The sequence below is a fragment of the Pleurodeles waltl genome, chromosome 4_1, assembly GCF_031143425.1.
Source record: "Pleurodeles waltl isolate 20211129_DDA chromosome 4_1, aPleWal1.hap1.20221129, whole genome shotgun sequence".
NCBI classification, from domain to species: domain Eukaryota; kingdom Metazoa; phylum Chordata; class Amphibia; order Caudata; family Salamandridae; genus Pleurodeles; species Pleurodeles waltl.
The window spans coordinates 55,222,891-55,246,405 of NC_090442.1; the positions used below are offsets into that span (position 1 = coordinate 55,222,891).

The following is a 23,515-nucleotide window of genomic DNA, read 5'->3' on the forward strand; positions in this document are numbered from 1 at the left end:
CCCCACCCACCCTGTGTGAGTCTCACCCACTTCCCGCCTGCTCCCTCTAGTCTGAGAGTTGTATCTCCACAAAAAACACACAGTGGGGCTCAATGAGCTGCTCATGTCTGACATGGACACCTAAGCAGTGCTGGATTCACAACCTGAAAGCCTGCAAAGGAAAGTGTGCCCGGCAGAAGATAAGCTGCCTGGCAACTCAGAACCTTCTTCTAAGAGAAGTAAGACATGTCACAATGGAGTCTAAGCCTACCTGTCTTATGCCAGGACCTTAGAGCTGCAGGCAGGAGCACAAAGGTAAAAACAAATATTGAGTCCCAACACGCTCACTGTGGTGGTTGGTCTCTGTGGCGCAATCGGTTAGCGCGTTTGGCTGTTAAACGAAAGGTTGGTGGTTCAAGCCCACCCAGGGACGTATGCTTTTGCCTACATCAAGTCCTGAATTAAAACACAGCTGTCTGGCTTTGCTCTTAGAGCTCTCGCTTTGCCTGCGTGACATGCTCTATCTCAACATTTCTATCTTCTCTCATCTCTTCACCTCTAGTCATTTCCACCAATAGGACTGGAAACGGGCCACCAAGCCTTCTACTTTAACCACAGGCGTACTGAGGGCCAATAAAAGGCACAGAAGCATTTCTTGATCCGGGGCTGAGAACTGCATGCACAGGGACCTCGTGGCGCAACGGTAGCGCGTCTGACTCCAGATCAGAAGGTTGCGTGTTCAAATCACGTCGGGGTCACTCTTTGACATTTTTTTCCCCACCAAGTCTATATCTCTGACTTCTAAAGCAAAGCCAAAAGAAGGGCGCTTTGCATTGGCCGGGAGTCGAACCCGGGCCTCCCGCGTGGCAGGCGAGAATTCTACCACTGAACCACCAATGCTTCACTTACATAGGCTGAGCAGAGAGCCCTGCCGTAGACAGTAGTGATGAGGCCCATGCATTCGCATGGGACACCTATGAACAAAGTTTGCATGGCAAGCCTTGGACTGCCAAACGTTCACATGCTGATGGCAGGAATCAGATGCAGGAGACTGAAACTATGAATGTTTCTGCTTTTGCTAAGGACAGTGGTTTGGGGCCAGTGTTGTGCTTGACAGAGCACGACATCAGCCTGCTCTCTGGCTGCTCCCGGGAGAAGTGGCTGACAGAAAGCACACTCCAGACCACCAGCAATCTTGTGTTTCACAACATGCCACTGTCACTGGACTTTCCTTCTGGGAAAGCCTAGTCACTGACCTGGCCAGATTCCCTGTCCTCCCCAAAATCCTGGGGAGAAACGGGCAGAGTTCTGCGCCCTGCGCCCTCTTTCGCGTCCCTAACGCGCTCCCAACGCGCCCTACAGCCCTGGTCAGGCACAGCCCTGGTCGAGCTCATACCACTGGGGCCTCTGCCGAGGAAGAGCCCCGGAAGCCTAGGGCCAGGCCTATTGCACAGGCATCTTAGACCAGGCCATTCCGGGATTGCTGTGTTTCACGTCCTGCCCTTCAACACTCCTGGGAGGACTTTCCCTGAGAACCCTCATGTCTCTGCCCTCCCAGGAGGCTGTGGTTCTATGCAAAATAGGGGGTGCACCACGGGCCGTCCCCTTTCCTCTCTCTCGCCAATATCTTTCACCAAAGCTGAGCCCTGCAGGTAAATGTATCTATCTGGCTGAGGGGCCAGGGAGGGCCTTTGCCTGCAGTCTTACAAGCCAGAGTGCAGAGAAGGCAGCAGCTCTGGGACCGGGACTCTGCTCAAAGACATATCTAACATGCCACAGTGGAGCTGAGATGGGCAAGACACGTGTCTCACAGGCAGGCAGCACAACAAGACAGTGGCAGGAAACTATGCTAACAAGGAAAGAGAAAAGTCACGTGTCTCGTGGCCTTCCCACCATTAGACAGTAGTCTGCGCAAGAAAACATCCAACAGTGACAGGACAACCAAGCAAATGACAAACGCCGTGCTGAATAAAGTCATCTTACATGACATTTCGTATAAAGGCCCAGATCATGGGGATGATCGCGCAGAAGTAGCAAGTATCAGAGCCACCAAACCTGAGGTGAGTTACACAAGGAGAAAGGGCGACATGGGGACAGGGTCTAGGGGCTCAGGGAACAGCTACCACAATGCAACCTCGGGTGTGGGGATGCCACTCATTGCGGGTACTGCCCTGGGATTTCCTTTTAGAAAGAATCGCTGGTTAAAGTGTAGTGCACAAAAAACCCAACTCCTCGATTACACTATTAGATAACATCCTTTAACTGCCCCACCCACCCTGTGTGAGTCTCACCCACTTCCCGCCTGCTCCCTCTAGTCTGAGAGTTGTATCTCCACAAAAAACACACAGTGGGGCTCAATGAGCTGCTCATGTCTGACATGGACACCTAAGCAGTGCTGGATTCACAACCTGAAAGCCTGCAAAGGAAAGTGTGCCCGGCAGAAGATAAGCTGCCTGGCAACTCAGAACCTTCTTCTAAGAGAAGTAAGACATGTCACAATGGAGTCTAAGCCTACCTGTCTTATGCCAGGACCTTAGAGCTGCAGGCAGGAGCACAAAGGTAAAAACATATATTGAGTCCCAACACGCTCACTGCGGTGGTTGGTCTCTGTGGCGCAATCGGTTCGCGCGTTCGGCTGTTAACCGAAAGGTTGGTGGTTCAAGCCCATCCAGGGACGTATGCTTTTGCCTACATCAAGTCCTGAATTAAAACACAGCTGTCTGGCTTTGCTCTTAGAGCTCTCGCTTTGCCTGCGTGACATGCTCTATCTCAACATTTCTATCTTCTCTCATCTCTTCACCTCTAGTCATTTCCACCAATAGGACTGGAAACGGGCCACCAAGCCTTCTACTTTAACCACAGGCGTACTGAGGGCCAATAAAAGGCACAGAAGCATTTCTTGATCCGGGGCTGAGAACTGCATGCACAGGGACCTCGTGGCGCAACGGTAGCGCGTCTGACTCCAGATCAGAAGGTTGCGTGTTCAAATCACGTCGGGGTCACTCTTTGACATTTTTTTGCCCACCAAGTCTATATCTCTGACTTCTAAAGCAAAGCCAAAAGAAGGGCGCTTTGCATTGGCCGGGAATCGAACCCGGGCCTCCCGTGTGGCAGGCGAGAATTCTACCACTGAACCACCAATGCTTCACTTACATAGGCTGAGCAGAGAGCCCTGCCGTAGACAGTAGTGATGAGGCCCATGCATTCGCATGGGACACCTATGAACAAAGTTTGCATGGCAAGCCTTGGACTGCCAAACGTTCACATGCTGATGGCAGGAATCAGATGCAGGAGACTGAAACTATGAATGTTTCTGCTTTTGCTAAGGACAGTGGTTTGGGGCCAGTGTTGTGCTTGACAGAGCACGACATCAGCCTGCTCTCTGGCTGCTCCCGGGAGAAGTGGCTGACAGAAAGCACCCTCCAGACCACCAGCAATCTTGTGTTTCACAACATACCACTGTCACTGGACTTTCCTTCTGGGAAAGCCTAGTCACTGACCTGGCCAGATTCCCTGTCCTCCCCAAAATCCTGGGGAGAAACGGGCAGAGTTCTGCGCCCTGCGCCCTCTTTCGCGTCCCTAACGCGCTCCCAATGCGCCCTACAGCCCTGGTCGGGCACAGCCCTGGTCGGGCTCATACCACTGGGGCCTCTGCCGAGGAAGAGCCCCGGAAGCCTAGGGCCAGGCCTATTGCACAGGCATCTTAGACCAGGCCATTCCGGGATTGCTGTGTTTCACGTCCTGCCCTTCAACACTCCTGGGAGGGCTTTCCCTGAGAACCCTCATGTCTCTCCCCTCCCAGGAGGCTGTGGTTCTATGCAAAATAGGGGGTGCACCACGGGCCGTCCCCTTTCCTCTCTCTCGCCAATATCTTTCACCAAAGCTGAGCCCTGCAGGTAAATGTATCTATCTGGCTGAGGGGCCAGGGAGGGCCTTTGCCTGCAGTCTTACAAGCCAGAGTGCAGAGAAGGCAGCAGCTCTGGGACCGGGACTCTGCTCAAAGACATATCTAACATGCCACAGTGGAGCTGAGATGGGCAAGACACGTGTCTCACAGGCTGGCAGCACACCAAGACAGTGGCAGGAAACTATGCTAACAAGGAAAGAGAAAAGTCACGTGTCTCGTGGCCTTCCCACCATTAGACAGTAGTCTGCGCAGGAAAACATCCAACAGTGACAGGACAACCAAGCAAATGACAAACGCCGTGCTGAATAAAGTCATCTTACATGACATTTCGTACAAAGGCCCAGATCATGGGGATGATCGCGCAGCAGAAGCAGCAAGTATCAGAGCCACCGAACCTGGGGTGAGTTACACGAGGAGAAAGGGCGACATGGGGACAGGGGCTATGGGCTCAGGGAACAGCTACCACAATGCAACCTCGGGTGTGGGGATGCCACTCATTGCGGGTACTGCCCTGGGATTTCCTTTTAGAAAGAATCGCTGGTTAAAGTGTAGTGCACAAAAAACCCAACTCCTCGATTACACTATTAGATAACATCCTTTAACTGCCCCACCCACCCTGTGTGAGTCTCACCCACTTCCCGCCTGCTCCCTCTAGTCTGAGAGTTGTATCTCCACAAAAAACACACAGTGGGGCTCAATGAGCTGCTCATGTCTGACATGGACACCTAAGCAGTGCTGGATTCACAACCTGAAAGCCTGCAAAGGAAAGTGTGCCCAGAAGAAGATAAGCTGCCTGGCAACTCAGAACCTTCTTCTAAGAGAAGTAAGACATGTCACAATGGAGTCTAAGCCTACCTGTCTTATGCCAGGACCTTAGAGCTGCAGGCAGGAGCACAAAGGTAAAAACATATATTGAGTCCCAACACGCTTACTGCGGTGGTTGGTCTCTGTGGCGCAATCGGTTAGCGCGTTCGGCTGTTAACCGAAAGGTTGGTGGTTCAAGCCCACCCAGGGACGTATGCTTTTGCCTACATCAAGTCCTGAATTAAAACACAGCTGTCTGGCTTTGCTCTTAGAGCTCTCGCTTTGCCTGCGTGACATGCTCTATCTCAACATTTCTATCTTCTCTCATCTCTTCACCTCTAGTCATTTCCACCAATAGGACTGGAAACGGGCCACCAAGCCTTCTACTTTAACCACAGGCGTACTGAGGGCCAATAAAAGGCACAGAAGCATTTCTTGATCCGGGGCTGAGAACTGCATGCACAGGGACCTCGTGGCGAAACGGTAGCGCGTCTGACTCCAGATCAGAAGGTTGCGTGTTCAAATCACGTCGGGGTCACTCTTTGACATTTTTTTGCCCACCAAGTCTATATCTCTGACTTCTAAAGCAAAGCCAAAAGAAGGGCGCTTTGCATTGGCCGGGAATCGAACCCGGGCCTTCCGCGTGGCAGGCGAGAATTCTACCACTGAACCACCAATGCTTCACTTACATAGGCTGAGCAGAGAGCCCTGCCGTAGACAGTAGTGATGAGGCCCATGCATTCGCATGGGACACCTATGAACAAAGTTTGCATGGCAAGCCTTGGACTGCCAAACGTTCACATGCTGATGGCAGGAATCAGATGCAGGAGACTGAAACTATGAATGTTTCTGCTTTTGCTAAGGACAGTGGTTTGGGGCCAGTGTTGTGCTTGACAGAGCACGACATCAGCCTGCTCTCTGGCTGCTCCCGGGAGAAGTGGCTGACAGAAAGCACCCTCCAGACCACCAGCAATCTTGTGTTTCACAACATGCCACTGTCACTGGACTTTCCTTCTGGGAAAGCCTAGTCACTGACCTGGCCAGATTCCCTGTCCTCCCCAAAATCCTGGGGAGAAACGGGCAGAGTTCTGCGCCCTGCGCCCTCTTTCGCGTCCCTAATGCGCTCCCAACGCGCCCTACAGCCCTGGTCGGGCACAGCCCTGGTCGGGCTCATACCACTGGGGCCTCTGCCGAGGAAGAGCCCCGGAAGCCTAGGGCCAGGCCTATTGCACAGGCATCTTAGACCAGGCCATTCCGGGATTGCTGTGTTTCACGTCCTGCCCTTCAACACTCCTGGGAGGGCTTTCCCTGAGAACCCTCATGTCTCTGCCCTCCCAGGAGGCTGTGGTTCTATGCAAAATAGGGGGTGCACCACGGGCCGTCCCCTTTCCTCTCTCTCGCCAATATCTTTCACCAAAACTGAGCCCTGCAGGTAAATGTATCTATCTGGCTGAGGGGCCAGGGAGGGCCTTTGCCTGCAGTCTTACAAGCCAGAGTGCAGAGAAGGCAGCAGCTCTGGGACCGGGACTCTGCTCAAAGACATATCTAACATGCCACAGTGGAGCTGAGATGGGCAAGACACGTGTCTCACAGGCTGGCAGCACACCAAGACAGTGGCAGGAAACTATGCTAACAAGGAAAGAGAAAAGTCACGTGTCTCGTGGCCTTCCCACCATTAGACAGTAGTCTGCGCAAGAAAACATCCAACAGTGACAGGACAACCAAGCAAATGACAAACGCCGTGCTGAATAAAGTCATCTTACATGACATTTCGTACAAAGGCCCAGATCATGGGGATGATCGCGCAGAAGCAGCAAGTATCAGAGCCACCGAACCTGAGGTGAGTTACACGAGGAGAAAGGGCGACATGGGGACAGGGGCTAGGGGCTCAGGGAACAGCTACCACAATGCAACCTCGGGTGTGGGGATGCCACTCATTGCGGGTACTGCCCTGGGATTTCCTTTTAGAAAGAATCGCTGGTTAAAGTGTAGTGCACAAAAAACCCAACTCCTCGATTACACTATTAGATAACATCCTTTAACTGCCCCACCCACCCTGTGTGAGTCTCACCCACTTCCCGCCTGCTCCCTCTAGTCTGAGAGTTGTATCTCCACAAAAAACACACAGTGGGGCTCAATGAGCTGCTCATGTCTGACATGGACACCTAAGCAGTGCTGGATTCACAACCTGAAAGCCTGCAAAGGAAAGTGTGCCCAGCAGAAGATAAGCTGCCTGGCAACTCAGAACCTTCTTCTAAGAGAAGTAAGACATGTCACAATGGAGTCTAAGCCTACCTGTCTTATGCCAGGACCTTAGAGCTGCAGGCAGGAGCACAAAGGTAAAAACATATATTGAGTCCCAACACGCTTACTGCAGTGGTTGGTCTCTGTGGCGCAATCGGTTAGCGCATTCGGCTGTTAACCGAAAGGTTGGTGGTTCAAGCCCACCCAGGGACGTATGCTTTTGCCTACATCAAGTCCTGAATTAAAACACAGCTGTCTGGCTTTGCTCTTAGAGCTCTCGCTTTGCCTGCGTGACATGCTCTATCTCAACATTTCTATCTTCTCTCATCTCTTCACCTCTAGTCATTTCCACCAATAGGACTGGAAACGGGCCACCAAGCCTTCTACTTTAACCACAGGCGTACTGAGGGCCAATAAAAGGCACAGAAGCATTTCTTGATCCGGGGCTGAGAACTGCATGCACAGGGACCTCGTGGTGCAACGGTAGCGCGTCTGACTCCAGATCAGAAGGTTGCGTGTTCAAATCACGTCGGGGTCACTCTTTGACATTTTTTTGCCCACCAAGTCTATATCTCTGACTTCTAAAGCAAAGCCAAAAGAAGGGCGCTTTGCATTGGCCGGGAATCGAACCCGGGCCTTCCGCGTGGCAGGCGAGAATTCTACCACTGAACCACCAATGCTTCACTTACATAAGCTGAGCAGAGAGCCCTGCCGTAGACAGTAGTGATGAGGCCCATGCATTCGCATGGGACACCTATGAACAAAGTTTGCATGGCAAGCCTTGGACTGCCAAACGTTCACATGCTGATGGCAGGAATCAGATGCAGGAGACTGAAACTATGAATGTTTCTGCTTTTGCTAAGGACAGTGGTTTGGGGCCAGTGTTGTGCTTGACAGAGCACGACATCAGCCTGCTCTCTGGCTGCTCCCGGGAGAAGTGGCTGACAGAAAGCACCCTCCAGACCACCAGCAATCTTGTGTTTCACAACATGCCACTGTCACTGGACTTTCCTTCTGGGAAAGCCTAGTCACTGACCTGGCCAGATTCCCTGTCCTCCCCAAAATCCTGGGGAGAAACGGGCAGAGGTCTGCACCCTGCGCCCTCTTTCGCGTCCCTAATGCGCTCCCAACGCGCCCTACAGCCCTGGTCGGGCACAGCCCTGGTCGGGCTCATACCACTGGGGCCTCTGCCGAGGAAGAGCCCCGGAAGCCTAGGGCCAGGCCTATTGCACAGGCATCTTAGACCAGGCCATTCCGGGATTGCTGTGTTTCACGTCCTGCCCTTCAACACTCCTGGGAGGGCTTTCCCTGAGAACCCTCATGTCTCTGCCCTCCCAGGAGGCTGTGGTTCTATGCAAAATAGGGGGTGCACCACGGGCCGTCCCCTTTCCTCTCTCTCGCCAATATCTTTCACCAAAACTGAGCCCTGCAGGTAAATGTATCTATCTGGCTGAGGGGCCAGGGAGGGCCTTTGCCTGCAGTCTTACAAGCCAGAGTGCAGAGAAGGCAGCAGCTCTGGGACCGGGACTCTGCTCAAAGACATATCTAACATGCCACAGTGGAGCTGAGATGGGGAAGACACGTGTCTCACAGGCTGGCAGCACACCAAGACAGTGGCAGGAAACTATGCTAACAAGGAAAGAGAAAAGTCACGTGTCTCGTGGCCTTCCCACCATTAGACAGTAGTCTGCGCAAGAAAACATCCAACAGTGACAGGACAACCAAGCAAATGACAAACGCCGTGCTGAATAAAGTCATCTTACATGACATTTCGTACAAAGGCCCAGATCATGGGGATGATCGCGCAGCAGAAGCAGCAAGTATCAGAGCCACCGAACCTGGGGTGAGTTACACGAGGAGAAAGGGCGACATGGGGACAGGGGCTATGGGCTCAGGGAACAGCTACCACAATGCAACCTCGGGTGTGGGGATGCCACTCATTGCGGGTACTGCCCTGGGATTTCCTTTTAGAAAGAATCGCTGGTTAAAGTGTAGTGCACAAAAAACCCAACTCCTCGATTACACTATTAGATAACATCCTTTAACTGCCCCACCCACCCTGTGTGAGTCTCACCCACTTCCCGCCTGCTCCCTCTAGTCTGAGAGTTGTATCTCCACAAAAAACACACAGTGGGGCTCAATGAGCTGCTCATGTCTGACATGGACACCTAAGCAGTGCTGGATTCACAACCTGAAAGCCTGCAAAGGAAAGTGTGCCCGGCAGAAGATAAGCTGCCTGGCAACTCAGAACCTTCTTCTAAGAGAAGTAAGACATGTCACAATGGAGTCTAAGCCTACCTGTCTTATGCCAGGACCTTAGAGCTGCAGGCAGGAGCACAAAGGTAAAAACAAATATTGAGTCCCAACACGCTCACTGTGGTGGTTGGTCTCTGTGGCGCAATCGGTTAGCGCGTTCGGCTGTTAAACGAAAGGTTGGTGGTTCAAGCCCACCCAGGGACGTATGCTTTTGCCTACATCAAGTCCTGAATTAAAACACAGCTGTCTGGCTTTGCTCTTAGAGCTCTCGCTTTGCCTGCGTGACATGCTCTATCTCAACATTTCTATCTTCTCTCATCTCTTCACCTCTAGTCATTTCCACCAATAGGACTGGAAACGGGCCACCAAGCCTTCTACTTTAACCACAGGCGTACTGAGGGCCAATAAAAGGCACAGAAGCATTTCTTGATCCGGGGCTGAGAACTGCATGCACAGGGACCTCGTGGCGCAACGGTAGCGCGTCTGACTCCAGATCAGAAGGTTGCGTGTTCAAATCACGTCGGGGTCACTCTTTGACATTTTTTTCCCCACCAAGTCTATATCTCTGACTTCTAAAGCAAAGCCAAAAGAAGGGCGCTTTGCATTGGCCGGGAATCGAACCCGGGCCTCCCGCGTGGCAGGCGAGAATTCTACCACTGAACCACCAATGCTTGACTTACATAGGCTGAGCAGAGACCCTGCCGTAGACAGTAGTGATGAGGCCCATGCATTCGCATGGGACACCTATGAACAAAGTTTGCATGGCAAGCCTTGGACTGCCAAACGTTCACATGCTGATGGCAGGAATCAGATGCAGGAGACTGAAACTATGAATGTTTCTGCTTTTGCTAAGGACAGTGGTTTGGGGCCAGTGTTGTGCTTGACAGAGCACGACATCAGCCTGCTCTCTGGCTGCTCCCGGGAGAAGTGGCTGACAGAAAGCACCCTCCAGACCACCAGCAATCTTGTGTTTCACAACATGCCACTGTCACTGGACTTTCCTTCTGGGAAAGCCTAGTCACTGACCTGGCCAGATTCCCTGTCCTCCCCAAAATCCTGGGGAGAAACGGGCAGAGTTCTGCGCCCTGCGCCCTCTTTCGCGTCCCTAACGCGCTCCCAACGCGCCCTACAGCCCTGGTCAGGCACAGCCCTGGTCGGGCTCATACCACTGGGGCCTCTGCCGAGGAAGAGCCCCGGAAGCCTAGGGCCAGGCCTATTGCACAGGCATCTTAGACCAGGCCATTCCGGGATTGCTGTGTTTCACGTCCTGCCCTTCAACACTCCTGGGAGGACTTTCCCTGAGAACCCTCATGTCTCTGCCCTCCCAGGAGGCTGTGGTTCTATGCAAAATAGGGGGTGCACCACGGGCCGTCCCCTTTCCTCTCTCTCGCCAATATCTTTCACCAAAGCTGAGCCCTGCAGGTAAATGTATCTATCTGGCTGAGGGGCCAGGGAGGGCCTTTGCCTGCAGTCTTACAAGCCAGAGTGCAGAGAAGGCAGCAGCTCTGGGACCGGGACTCTGCTCAAAGACATATCTAACATGCCACAGTGGAGCTGAGATGGGCAAGACACGTGTCTCACAGGCAGGCAGCACAACAAGACAGTGGCAGGAAACTATGCTAACAAGGAAAGAGAAAAGTCACGTGTCTCGTGGCCTTCCCACCATTAGACAGTAGTCTGCGCAAGAAAACATCCAACAGTGACAGGACAACCAAGCAAATGACAAACGCCGTGCTGAATAAAGTCATCTTACATGACATTTCGTATAAAGGCCCAGATCATGGGGATGATCGCGCAGAAGCAGCAAGTATCAGAGCCACCGAACCTGGGGTGAGTTACACGAGGAGAAAGGGCGACATGGGGACAGGGGCTAGGGGCTCAGGGAACAGCTACCACAATGCAACCTCGGGTGTGGGGATGCCACTCATTGCGGGTACTGCCCTGGGATTTCCTTTTAGAAAGAATCGCTGGTTAAAGTGTAGTGCACAAAAAACCCAACTCCTCGATTACACTATTAGATAACATCCTTTAACTGCCCCACCCACCCTGTGTGAGTCTCACCCACTTCCCGCCTGCTCCCTCTAGTCTGAGAGTTGTATCTCCACAAAAAACACACAGTGGGGCTCAATGAGCTGCTCATGTCTGACATGGACACCTAAGCAGTGCTGGATTCACAACCTGAAAGCCTGCAAAGGAAAGTGTGCCCAGCAGAAGATAAGCTGCCTGGCAACTCAGAACCTTCTTCTAAGAGAAGTAAGACATGTCACAATGGAGTCTAAGCCTACCTGTCTTATGCCAGGACCTTAGAGCTGCAGGCAGGAGCACAAAGGTAAAAACATATATTGAGTCCCAACACGCTTACTGCGGTGGTTGGTCTCTGTGGCGCAATCGGTTAGCGCGTTCGGCTGTTAACCGAAAGGTTGGTGGTTCAAGCCCACCCAGGGACGTATGCTTTTGCCTACATCAAGTCCTGAATTAAAACACAGCTGTCTGGCTTTGCTCTTAGAGCTCTCGCTTTGCCTGCGTGACATGCTCTATCTCAACATTTCTATCTTCTCTCATCTCTTCACCTCTAGTCATTTCCACCAATAGGACTGGAAACGGGCCACCAAGCCTTCTACTTTAACCACAGGCGTACTGAGGGCCAATAAAAGGCACAGAAGCATTTCTTGATCCGGGGCTGAGAACTGCATGCACAGGGACCTCGTGGCGAAACGGTAGCGCGTCTGACTCCAGATCAGAAGGTTGCGTGTTCAAATCTCGTCGGGGTCACTCTTTGACATTTTTTTGCCCACCAAGTCTATATCTCTGACTTCTAAAGCAAAGCCAAAAGAAGGGCGCTTTGCATTGGCCGGGAATCGAACCCGGGCCTTCCGCGTGGCAGGCGAGAATTCTACCACTGAACCACCAATGCTTCACTTACATAGGCTGAGCAGAGAGCCCTGCCGTAGACAGTAGTGATGAGGCCCATGCATTCGCATGGGACACCTATGAACAAAGTTTGCATGGCAAGCCTTGGACTGCCAAACGTTCACATGCTGATGGCAGGAATCAGATGCAGGAGACTGAAACTATGAATGTTTCTGCTTTTGCTAAGGACAGTGGTTTGGGGCCAGTGTTGTGCTTGACAGAGCACGACATCAGCCTGCTCTCTGGCTGCTCCCGGGAGAAGTGGCTGACAGAAAGCACCCTCCAGACCACCAGCAATCTTGTGTTTCACAACATGCCACTGTCACTGGACTTTCCTTCTGGGAAAGCCTAGTCACTGACCTGGCCAGATTCCCTGTCCTCCCCAAAATCCTGGGGAGAAACGGGCAGAGTTCTGCGCCCTGCGCCCTCTTTCGCGTCCCTAATGCGCTCCCAACGCGCCCTACAGCCCTGGTCGGGCACAGCCCTGGTCGGGCTCATACCACTGGGGCCTCTGCCGAGGAAGAGCCCCGGAAGCCTAGGGCCAGGCCTATTGCACAGGCATCTTAGACCAGGCCATTCCGGGATTGCTGTGTTTCACGTCCTGCCCTTCAACACTCCTGGGAGGGCTTTCCCTGAGAACCCTCATGTCTCTGCCCTCCCAGGAGGCTGTGGTTCTATGCAAAATAGGGGGTGCACCACGGGCCGTCCCCTTTCCTCTCTCTCGCCAATATCTTTCACCAAAGCTGAGCCCTGCAGGTAAATGTATCTATCTGGCTGAGGGGCCAGGGAGGGCCTTTGCCTGCAGTCTTACAAGCCAGAGTGCAGAGAAGGCAGCAGCTCTGGGACCGGGACTCTGCTCAAAGACATATCTAACATGCCACAGTGGAGCTGAGATGGGCAAGACACGTGTCTCACAGGCTGGCAGCACACCAAGACAGTGGCAGGAAACTATGCTAACAAGGAAAGAGAAAAGTCACGTGTCTCGTGGCCTTCCCACCATTAGACAGTAGTCTGCGCAAGAAAACATCCAACAGTGACAGGACAACCAAGCAAATGACAAACGCCGTGCTGAATAAAGTCATCTTACATGACATTTCGTACAAAGGCCCAGATCATGGGGATGATCGCGCAGAAGCAGCAAGTATCAGAGCCACCGAACCTGAGGTGAGTTACACGAGGAGAAAGGGCGACATGGGGACAGGGGCTAGGGGCTCAGGGAACAGCTACCACAATGCAACCTCGGGTGTGGGGATGTCACTCATTGCGGGTACTGCCCTGGGATTTCCTTTTAGAAAGAATCGCTGGTTAAAGTGTAGTGCACAAAAAACCCAACTCCTCGATTACACTATTAGATAACATCCTTTAACTGCCCCACCCACCCTGTGTGAGTCTCACCCACTTCCCGCCTGCTCCCTCTAGTCTGAGAGTTGTATCTCCACAAAAAACACACAGTGGGGCTCAATGAGCTGCTCATGTCTGACATGGACACCTAAGCAGTGCTGGATTCACAACCTGAAAGCCTGCAAAGGAAAGTGTGCCCAGCAGAAGATAAGCTGCCTGGCAACTCAGAACCTTCTTCTAAGAGAAGTAAGACATGTCACAATGGAGTCTAAGCCTACCTGTCTTATGCCAGGACCTTAGAGCTGCAGGCAGGAGCACAAAGGTAAAAACATATATTGAGTCCCAACACGCTTACTGCAGTGGTTGGTCTCTGTGGAGCAATCGGTTAGCGCGTTCGGCTGTTAACCGAAAGGTTGGTGGTTCAAGCCCACCCAGGGACGTATGCTTTTGCCTACATCAAGTCCTGAATTAAAACACAGCTGTCTGGCTTTGCTCTTAGAGCTCTCGCTTTGCCTGCGTGACATGCTCTATCTCAACATTTCTATCTTCTCTCATCTCTTCACCTCTAGTCATTTCCACCAATAGGACTGGAAACGGGCCACCAAGCCTTCTACTTTAACCACAGGCGTACTGAGGGCCAATAAAAGGCACAGAAGCATTTCTTGATCCGGGGCTGAGAACTGCATGCACAGGGACCTCGTGGCGAAACGGTAGCGCGTCTGACTCCAGATCAGAAGGTTGCGTGTTCAAATCACGACGGGGTCACTCTTTGACATTTTTTTCCCCACCAAGTATATATCTCTGACTTCTAAAGCAAAGCCAAAAGAAGGGCGCTTTGCATTGGCCGGGAATCGAACCCGGGCCTCCCGCGTGGCAGGCGAGAATTCTACCACTGAACCACCAATGCTTCACTTACATAAGCTGAGCAGAGAGCCCTGCCGTAGACAGTAGTGATGAGGCCCATGCATTCGCATGGGACACCTATGAACAAAGTTTGCATGGCAAGCCTTGGACTGCCAAACGTTCACATGCTGATGGCAGGAATCAGATGCAGGAGACTGAAACTATGAATGTTTCTGCTTTTGCTAAGGACAGTGGTTTGGGGCCAGTGTTGTGCTTGACAGAGCACGACATCAGCCTGCTCTCTGGCTGCTCCCGGGAGAAGTGGCTGACAGAAAGCACCCTCCAGACCACCAGCAATCTTGTGTTTCACAACATGCCACTGTCACTGGACTTTCCTTCTGGGAAAGCCTAGTCACTGACCTGGCCAGATTCCCTGTCCTCCCCAAAATCCTGGGGAGAAACGGGCAGAGTTCTGCGCCCTGCGCCCTCTTTCGCGTCCCTAATGCGCTCCCAACGCGCCCTACAGCCCTGGTCGGGCACAGCCCTGGTCGGGCTCATACCACTGGGGCCTCTGACGAGGAAGAGCCCCGGAAGCCTAGGGCCAGGCCTATTGCACAGGCATCTTAGAGCAGGCCATTCCGGGATTGCTGTGTTTCACGTCCTGCCCTTCAACACTCCTGGGAGGGCTTTCCCTGAGAACCCTCATGTCTCTGCCCTCCCAGGAGGCTGTGGTTCTATGCAAAATAGGGGGTGCACCACGGGCCGTCCCCTTTCCTCTCTCTCGCCAATATCTTTCACCAAAACTGAGCCCTGCAGGTAAATGTATCTATCTGGCTGAGGGGCCAGGGAGGGCCTTTGCCTGCAGTCTTACAAGCCAGAGTGCAGAGAAGGCAGCAGCTCTGGGACCGGGACTCTGCTCAAAGACATATCTAACATGCCACAGTGGAGCTGAGATGGGCAAGACACGTGTCTCACAGGCTGGCAGCACACCAAGACAGTGGCAGGAAACTATGCTAACAAGGAAAGAGAAAAGTCACGTGTCTCGTGGCCTTCCCACCATTAGACAGTAGTCTGCGCAAGAAAACATCCAACAGTGACAGGACAACCAAGCAAATGACAAACGCCGTGCTGAATAAAGTCATCTTACATGACATTTCGTACAAAGGCCCAGATCATGGGGATGATCGCGCAGCAGAAGCAGCAAGTATCAGAGCCACCGAACCTGGGGTGAGTTACACGAGGAGAAAGGGCGACATGGGGACAGGGGCTATGGGCTCAGGGAACAGCTACCACAATGCAACCTCGGGTGTGGGGATGCCACTCATTGCGGGTACTGCCCTGGGATTTCCTTTTAGAAAGAATCACTGGTTAAAGTGTAGTGCACAAAAAACCCAACTCCTCGATTACACTATTAGATAACATCCTCTAACTGCCCCACCCACCCTGTGTGAGTCTCACCCACTTCCCGCCTGCTCCCTCTAGTCTGAGAGTTGTATCTCCACAAAAAACACACAGTGGGGCTCAATGAGCTGCTCATGTCTGACATGGACACCTAAGCAGTGCTGGATTCACAACCTGAAAGCCTGCAAAGGAAAGTGTGCCCGGCAGAAGATAAGCTGCCTGGCAACTCAGAACCTTCTTCTAAGAGAAGTAAGACATGTCACAATGGAGTCTAAGCCTACCTGTCTTATGCCAGGACCTTAGAGCTGCAGGCAGGAGCACAAAGGTAAAAACATATATTGAGTCCCAACACGCTCATTGCGGTGGTTGGTCTCTGTGGGGCAATTGGTTAGCACGTTCAGATCTTAACCGAAAGGTTGGTGGTTCAAGCCCACCCAGGGACGTATGCTTTTGCCTACATCAAGTCCTGAATTAAAACACAGCTGTCTGGCTTTGCTCTTAGAGCTCTCGCTTTGCCTGCGTGACATGCTCTATCTCAACATTTCTATCTTCTCTCATCTCTTCACCTCTAGTCATTTCCACCAATAGGACTGGAAACGGGCCACCAAGCCTTCTACTTTAACCACAGGCGTACTGAGGGCCAATAAAAGGCACAGAAGCATTTCTTGATCCGGGGCTGAGAACTGCATGCACAGGGACCTCGTGGCGAAACGGTAGCGCGTCTGACTCCAGATCAGAAGGTTGCGTGTTCAAATCACGTCGGGGTCACTCTTTGACATTTTTTTGCCCACCAAGTCTATATCTCTGACTTCTAAAGCAAAGCCAAAAGAAGGGCGCTTTGCATTGGCCGGGAATCGAACCCGGGCCTTCCGCGTGGCAGGCGAGAATTCTACCACTGAACCACCAATGCTTCACTTACATAGGCTGAGCAGAGAGCCCTGCCGTAGACAGTAGTGATGAGGCCCATGCATTCGCATGGGACACCTATGAACAAAGTTTGCATGGCAAGCCTTGGACTGCCAAACGTTCACATGCTGATGGCAGGAATCAGATGCAGGAGACTGAAACTATGAATGTTTCTGCTTTTGCTAAGGACAGTGGTTTGGGGCCAGTGTTGTGCTTGACAGAGCACGACATCAGCCTGCTCTCTGGCTGCTCCCGGGAGAAGTGGCTGACAGAAAGCACCCTCCAGACCACCAGCAATCTTGTGTTTCACAACATGCCACTGTCACTGGACTTTCCTTCTGGGAAAGCCTAGTCACTGACCTGGCCAGATTCCCTGTCCTCCCCAAAATCCTGGGGAGAAACGGGCAGAGTTCTGCGCCCTGCGCCCTCTTTCGCGTCCCTAATGCGCTCCCAACGCGCCCTACAGCCCTGGTCGGGCACAGCCCTGGTCGGGCTCATACCACTGGGGCCTCTGCCGAGGAAGAGCCCCGGAAGCCTAGGGCCAGGCCTATTGCACAGGCATCTTAGACCAGGCCATTCCGGGATTGCTGTGTTTCACGTCCTGCCCTTCAACACTCCTGGGAGGGCTTTCCCTGAGAACCCTCATGTCTCTGCCCTCCCAGGAGGCTGTGGTTCTATGCAAAATAGGGGGTGCACCACGGGCCGTCCCCTTTCCTCTCTCTCGCCAATATCTTTCACCAAAACTGAGCCCTGCAGGTAAATGTATCTATCTGGCTGAGGGGCCAGGGAGGGCCTTTGCCTGCAGTCTTACAAGCCAGAGTGCAGAGAAGGCAGCAGCTCTGGGACCGGGACTCTGCTCAAAGACATATCTAACATGCCACAGTGGAGCTGAGATGGGCAAGACACGTGTCTCACAGGCTGGCAGCACACCAAGACAGTGGCAGGAAACTATGCTAACAAGGAAAGAGAAAAGTCACGTGTCTCGTGGCCTTCCCACCATTAGACAGTAGTCTGCGCAAGAAAACATCCAACAGTGACAGGACAACCAAGCAAATGACAAACGCCGTGCTGAATAAAGTCATCTTACATGACATTTCGTACAAAGGCCCAGATCATGGGGATGATCGCGCAGAAGCAGCAAGTATCAGAGCCACCGAACCTGAGGTGAGTTACACGAGGAGAAAGGGCGACATGGGGACAGGGGCTAGGGGCTCAGGGAACAGCTACCACAATGCAACCTCGGGTGTGGGGATGCCACTCATTGCGGGTACTGCCCTGGGATTTCCTTTTAGAAAGAATCGCTGGTTAAAGTGTAGTGCACAAAAAACCCAACTCCTCGATTACACTATTAGATAACATCCTTTAACTGCCCCACCCACCCTGTGTGAGTCTCACCCACTTCCCGCCTGCTCCCTCTAGTCTGAGAGTTGTATCTCCACAAAAAACACACAGTGGGGCTCAATGAGCTGCTCATGTCTGACATGGACACCTAAGCAGTGCTGGATTCACAACCTGAAAGCCTGCAAAGGAAAGTGTGCCCAGCAGAAGATAAGCTGCCTGGCAACTCAGAACCTTCTTCTAAGAGAAGTAAGACATGTCACAATGGAGTCTAAGCCTACCTGTCTTATGCCAGGACCTTAGAGCTGCAGGCAGGAGCACAAAGGTAAAAACATATATTGAGTCCCAACACGCTTACTGCAGTGGTTGGTCTCTGTGGCGCAATCGGTTAGCGCGTTCGGCTGTTAACCGAAAGGTTGGTGGTTCAAGCCCACCCAGGGACGTATGCTTTTGCCTACATCAAGTCCTGAATTAAAACACAGCTGTCTGGCTTTGCTCTTAGAGCTCTCGCTTTGCCTGCGTGACATGCTCTATCTCAACATTTCTATCTTCTCTCATCTCTTCACCTCTAGTCATTTCCACCAATAGGACTGGAAACGGGCCACCAAGCCTTCTACTTTAACCACAGGCGTACTGAGGGCCAATAAAAGGCACAGAAGCATTTCTTGATCCGGGGCTGAGAACTGCATGCACAGGGACCTCGTGGTGCAACGGTAGCGCGTCTGACTCCAGATCAGAAGGTTGCGTGTTCAAATCACGTCGGGGTCACTCTTTGACATTTTTTTGCCCACCAAGTCTATATCTCTGACTTCTAAAGCAAAGCCAAAAGAAGGGCGCTTTGCATTGGCCGGGAATCGAACCCGGGCCTTCCGCGTGGCAGGCGAGAATTCTACCACTGAACCACCAATGCTTCACTTACATAAGCTGAGCAGAGAGCCCTGCCGTAGACAGTAGTGATGAGGCCCATGCATTCGCATGGGACACCTATGAACAAAGTTTGCATGGCAAGCCTTGGACTGCCAAACGTTCACATGCTGATGGCAGGAATCAGATGCAGGAGACTGAAACTATGAATGTTTCTGCTTTTGCTAAGGACAGTGGTTTGGGGCCAGTGTTGTGCTTGACAGAGCACGACATCAGCCTGCTCTCTGGCTGCTCCCGGGAGAAGTGGCTGACAGAAAGCACCCTCCAGACCACCAGCAATCTTGTGTTTCACAACATGCCACTGTCACTGGACTTTCCTTCTGGGAAAGCCTAGTCACTGACCTGGCCAGATTCCCTGTCCTCCCCAAAATCCTGGGGAGAAACGGGCAGAGGTCTGCACCCTGCGCCCTCTTTCGCGTCCCTAATGCGCTCCCAACGCGCCCTACAGCCCTGGTCGGGCACAGCCCTGGTCGGGCTCATACCACTGGGGCCTCTGCCGAGGAAGAGCCCCGGAAGCCTAGGGCCAGGCCTATTGCACAGGCATCTTAGACCAGGCCATTCCGGGATTGCTGTGTTTCACGTCCTGCCCTTCAACACTCCTGGGAGGGCTTTCCCTGAGAACCCTCATGTCTCTGCCCTCCCAGGAGGCTGTGGTTCTATGCAAAATAGGGGGTGCACCACGGGCCGTCCCCTTTCCTCTCTCTCGCCAATATCTTTCACCAAAACTGAGCCCTGCAGGTAAATGTATCTATCTGGCTGAGGGGCCAGGGAGGGCCTTTGCCTGCAGTCTTACAAGCCAGAGTGCAGAGAAGGCAGCAGCTCTGGGACCGGGACTCTGCTCAAAGACATATCTAACATGCCACAGTGGAGCTGAGATGGGGAAGACACGTGTCTCACAGGCTGGCAGCACACCAAGACAGTGGCAGGAAACTATGCTAACAAGGAAAGAGAAAAGTCACGTGTCTCGTGGCCTTCCCACCATTAGACAGTAGTCTGCGCAAGAAAACATCCAACAGTGACAGGACAACCAAGCAAATGACAAACGCCGTGCTGAATAAAGTCATCTTACATGACATTTCGTACAAAGGCCCAGATCATGGGGATGATCGCGCAGCAGAAGCAGCAAGTATCAGAGCCACCGAACCTGGGGTGAGTTACACGAGGAGAAAGGGCGACATGGGGACAGGGGCTATGGGCTCAGGGAACAGCTACCACAATGCAACCTCGGGTGTGGGGATGCCACTCATTGCGGGTACTGCCCTGGGATTTCCTTTTAGAAAGAATCGCTGGTTAAAGTGTAGTGCACAAAAAACCCAACTCCTCGATTACACTATTAGATAACATCCTTTAACTGCCCCACCCACCCTGTGTGAGTCTCACCCACTTCCCGCCTGCTCCCTCTAGTCTGAGAGTTGTATCTCCACAAAAAACACACAGTGGGGCTCAATGAGCTGCTCATGTCTGACATGGACACCTAAGCAGTGCTGGATTCACAACCTGAAAGCCTGCAAAGGAAAGTGTGCCCGGCAGAAGATAAGCTGCCTGGCAACTCAGAACCTTCTTCTAAGAGAAGTAAGACATGTCACAATGGAGTCTAAGCCTACCTGTCTTATGCCAGGACCTTAGAGCTGCAGGCAGGAGCACAAAGGTAAAAACAAATATTGAGTCCCAACACGCTCACTGTGGTGGTTGGTCTCTGTGGCGCAATCGGTTAGCGCGTTCGGCTGTTAAACGAAAGGTTGGTGGTTCAAGCCCACCCAGGGACGTATGCTTTTGCCTACATCAAGTCCTGAATTAAAACACAGCTGTCTGGCTTTGCTCTTAGAGCTCTCGCTTTGCCTGCGTGACATGCTCTATCTCAACATTTCTATCTTCTCTCATCTCTTCACCTCTAGTCATTTCCACCAATAGGACTGGAAACGGGCCACCAAGCCTTCTACTTTAACCACAGGCGTACTGAGGGCCAATAAAAGGCACAGAAGCATTTCTTGATCCGGGGCTGAGAACTGCATGCACAGGGACCTCGTGGCGCAACGGTAGCGCGTCTGACTCCAGATCAGAAGGTTGCGTGTTCAAATCACGTCGGGGTCACTCTTTGACATTTTTTTCCCCACCAAGTCTATATCTCTGACTTCTAAAGCAAAGCCAAAAGAAGGGCGCTTTGCATTGGCCGGGAATCGAACCCGGGCCTCCCGCGTGGCAGGCGAGAATTCTACCACTGAACCACCAATGCTTGACTTACATAGGCTGAGCAGAGAGCCCTGCCGTAGACAGTAGTGATGAGGCCCATGCATTCGCATGGGACACCTATGAACAAAGTTTGCATGGCAAGCCTTGGACTGCCAAACGTTCACATGCTGATGGCAGGAATCAGATGCAGGAGACTGAAACTATGAATGTTTCTGCTTTTGCTAAGGACAGTGGTTTGGGGCCAGTGTTGTGCTTGACAGAGCACGACATCAGCCTGCTCTCTGGCTGCTCCCGGGAGAAGTGGCTGACAGAAAGCACCCTCCAGACCACCAGCAATCTTGTGTTTCACAACATGCCACTGTCACTGGACTTTCCTTCTGGGAAAGCCTAGTCACTGACCTGGCCAGATTCCCTGTCCTCCCCAAAATCCTGGGGAGAAACGGGCAGAGTTCTGCGCCCTGCGCCCTCTTTCGCGTCCCTAACGCGCTCCCAACGCGCCCTACAGCCCTGGTCGGGCTCATACCACTGGGGCCTCTGCCGAGGAAGAGCCCCGGAAGCCTAGGGCCAGGCCTATTGCACAGGCATCTTAGACCAGGCCATTCCGGGATTGCTGTGTTTCACGTCCTGCCCTTCAACACTCCTGGGAGGACTTTCCCTGAGAACCCTCATGTCTCTGCCCTCCCAGGAGGCTGTGGTTCTATGCAAAATAGGGGGTGCACCACGGGCCGTCCCCTTTCCTCTCTCTCGCCAATATCTTTCACCAAAGCTGAGCCCTGCAGGTAAATGTATCTATCTGGCTGAGGGGCCAGGGAGGGCCTTTGCCTGCAGTCTTACAAGCCAGAGTGCAGAGAAGGCAGCAGCTCTGGGACCGGGACTCTGCTCAAAGACATATCTAACATGCCACAGTGGAGCTGAGATGGGCAAGACACGTGTCTCACAGGCAGGCAGCACAACAAGACAGTGGCAGGAAACTATGCTAACAAGGAAAGAGAAAAGTCACGTGTCTCGTGGCCTTCCCACCATTAGACAGTAGTCTGCGCAAGAAAACATCCAACAGTGACAGGACAACCAAGCAAATGACAAACGCCGTGCTGAATAAAGTCATCTTACATGACATTTCGTATAAAGGCCCAGATCATGGGGATGATCGCGCAGAAGCAGCAAGTATCAGAGCCACCGAACCTGGGGTGAGTTACACGAGGAGAAAGGGCGACATGGGGACAGGGGCTAGGGGCTCAGGGAACAGCTACCACAATGCAACCTCGGGTGTGGGGATGCCACTCATTGCGGGTACTGCCCTGGGATTTCCTTTTAGAAAGAATCGCTGGTTAAAGTGTAGTGCACAAAAAACCCAACTCCTCGATTACACTATTAGATAACATCCTTTAACTGCCCCACCCACCCTGTGTGAGTCTCACCCACTTCCCGCCTGCTCCCTCTAGTCTGAGAGTTGTATCTCCACAAAAAACACACAGTGGGGCTCAATGAGCTGCTCATGTCTGACATGGACACCTAAGCAGTGCTGGATTCACAACCTGAAAGCCTGCAAAGGAAAGTGTGCCCAGCAGAAGATAAGCTGCCTGGCAACTCAGAACCTTCTTCTAAGAGAAGTAAGACATGTCACAATGGAGTCTAAGCCTACCTGTCTTATGCCAGGACCTTAGAGCTGCAGGCAGGAGCACAAAGGTAAAAACATATATTGAGTCCCAACACGCTTACTGCGGTGGTTGGTCTCTGTGGCGCAATCGGTTAGCGCGTTCGGCTGTTAACCGAAAGGTTGGTGGTTCAAGCCCACCCAGGGACGTATGCTTTTGCCTACATCAAGTCCTGAATTAAAACACAGCTGTCTGGCTTTGCTCTTAGAGCTCTCGCTTTGCCTGCGTGACATGCTCTATCTCAACATTTCTATCTTCTCTCATCTCTTCACCTCTAGTCATTTCCACCAATAGGACTGGAAACGGGCCACCAAGCCTTCTACTTTAACCACAGGCGTACTGAGGGCCAATAAAAGGCACAGAAGCATTTCTTGATCCGGGGCTGAGAACTGCATGCACAGGGACCTCGTGGCGAAACGGTAGCGCGTCTGACTCCAGATCAGAAGGTTGCGTGTTCAAATCTCGTCGGGGTCACTCTTTGACATTTTTTTGCCCACCAAGTCTATATCTCTGACTTCTAAAGCAAAGCCAAAAGAAGGGCGCTTTGCATTGGCCGGGAATCGAACCCGGGCCTTCCGCGTGGCAGGCGAGAATTCTACCACTGAACCACCAATGCTTCACTTACATAGGCTGAGCAGAGAGCCCTGCCGTAGACAGTAGTGATGAGGCCCATGCATTCGCATGGGACACCTATGAACAAAGTTTGCATGGCAAGCCTTGGACTGCCAAACGTTCACATGCTGATGGCAGGAATCAGATGCAGGAGACTGAAACTATGAATGTTTCTGCTTTTGCTAAGGACAGTGGTTTGGGGCCA

General features: G+C 52.5%; 12 non-coding genes across 12 annotated transcripts; 9 read left to right on the top strand and 3 right to left on the bottom strand.

The window, feature by feature from the left end:
* Positions 1 to 665: 665 nt before the first annotated feature.
* TRNAW-CCA (transfer RNA tryptophan (anticodon CCA)) lies at positions 666 to 737 on the top strand. Its single transcript has one exon. It is a non-coding gene; the product is annotated as a tRNA-Trp (tRNA).
* A 2,172-nt stretch (positions 738 to 2,909) lies between these two features.
* Positions 2,910 to 2,981, top strand: TRNAW-CCA (transfer RNA tryptophan (anticodon CCA)). Its single transcript has one exon. It is a non-coding gene; the product is annotated as a tRNA-Trp (tRNA).
* A 1,848-nt stretch (positions 2,982 to 4,829) lies between these two features.
* TRNAN-GUU (transfer RNA asparagine (anticodon GUU)) lies at positions 4,830 to 4,903 on the top strand. Its single transcript has one exon. It is a non-coding gene; the product is annotated as a tRNA-Asn (tRNA).
* Positions 4,904 to 7,073: 2,170 nt separating this feature from the next.
* On the top strand, positions 7,074 to 7,147 carry TRNAN-GUU (transfer RNA asparagine (anticodon GUU)). Its single transcript has one exon. It is a non-coding gene; the product is annotated as a tRNA-Asn (tRNA).
* A 2,500-nt stretch (positions 7,148 to 9,647) lies between these two features.
* Positions 9,648 to 9,719, top strand: TRNAW-CCA (transfer RNA tryptophan (anticodon CCA)). The gene has a single exon. It is a non-coding gene; the product is annotated as a tRNA-Trp (tRNA).
* Positions 9,720 to 9,790: 71 nt separating this feature from the next.
* Positions 9,791 to 9,861, bottom strand: TRNAG-GCC (transfer RNA glycine (anticodon GCC)). The gene has a single exon. It is a non-coding gene; the product is annotated as a tRNA-Gly (tRNA).
* A 1,702-nt stretch (positions 9,862 to 11,563) lies between these two features.
* Positions 11,564 to 11,637, top strand: TRNAN-GUU (transfer RNA asparagine (anticodon GUU)). Its single transcript has one exon. It is a non-coding gene; the product is annotated as a tRNA-Asn (tRNA).
* Positions 11,638 to 14,277: 2,640 nt separating this feature from the next.
* TRNAG-GCC (transfer RNA glycine (anticodon GCC)) lies at positions 14,278 to 14,348 on the bottom strand. Its single transcript has one exon. It is a non-coding gene; the product is annotated as a tRNA-Gly (tRNA).
* A 3,950-nt stretch (positions 14,349 to 18,298) lies between these two features.
* On the top strand, positions 18,299 to 18,372 carry TRNAN-GUU (transfer RNA asparagine (anticodon GUU)). The gene has a single exon. It is a non-coding gene; the product is annotated as a tRNA-Asn (tRNA).
* A 2,500-nt stretch (positions 18,373 to 20,872) lies between these two features.
* On the top strand, positions 20,873 to 20,944 carry TRNAW-CCA (transfer RNA tryptophan (anticodon CCA)). Its single transcript has one exon. It is a non-coding gene; the product is annotated as a tRNA-Trp (tRNA).
* A 71-nt stretch (positions 20,945 to 21,015) lies between these two features.
* On the bottom strand, positions 21,016 to 21,086 carry TRNAG-GCC (transfer RNA glycine (anticodon GCC)). Its single transcript has one exon. It is a non-coding gene; the product is annotated as a tRNA-Gly (tRNA).
* A 1,687-nt stretch (positions 21,087 to 22,773) lies between these two features.
* On the top strand, positions 22,774 to 22,847 carry TRNAN-GUU (transfer RNA asparagine (anticodon GUU)). Its single transcript has one exon. It is a non-coding gene; the product is annotated as a tRNA-Asn (tRNA).
* The last annotated feature ends 668 nt before the right edge of the window (positions 22,848 to 23,515 follow it).